Genomic DNA, 410 nt, shown 5'->3' on the forward strand with positions numbered 1-410 from the left:
AATGAAAGGTTATCTTAGGACATGAAAAGTTGCTTCCCTCTTAAGTAATTGTAAAAACGCAAAAACGCCCATAAAAACTGCAAAAACACAAAATGTGAAACCGCAAATTTACATGTTTCTCTGCATGAACCCAACAAATATCAACAGGGAACGAAGTAGCGGTAAAAAATTCAAAAACGGCAAAAAAAAGAAAACGTAAAACGCAAAATGCAAAACTGAAAATTTGTAAGTACCCCTGCGTAGACCTAATGAATCTCCATATTGATTTTGGTGAAGAGTTATCCACACCCCGCAAATTAGTTACATGTAAATACAACAGACAGTACTATTATATTTATATAGATACCCATTTTGTTTTTTTCGTAAATAATTTCCTGTGACGTTCGTTTTCCACACTTACCATTTTCTTT

The sequence above is a fragment of the Limulus polyphemus genome, unplaced genomic scaffold (assembly GCF_000517525.1).
Source record: "Limulus polyphemus unplaced genomic scaffold, Limulus_polyphemus-2.1.2 Scaffold11, whole genome shotgun sequence".
Lineage (NCBI taxonomy): Eukaryota > Metazoa > Arthropoda > Merostomata > Xiphosura > Limulidae > Limulus > Limulus polyphemus.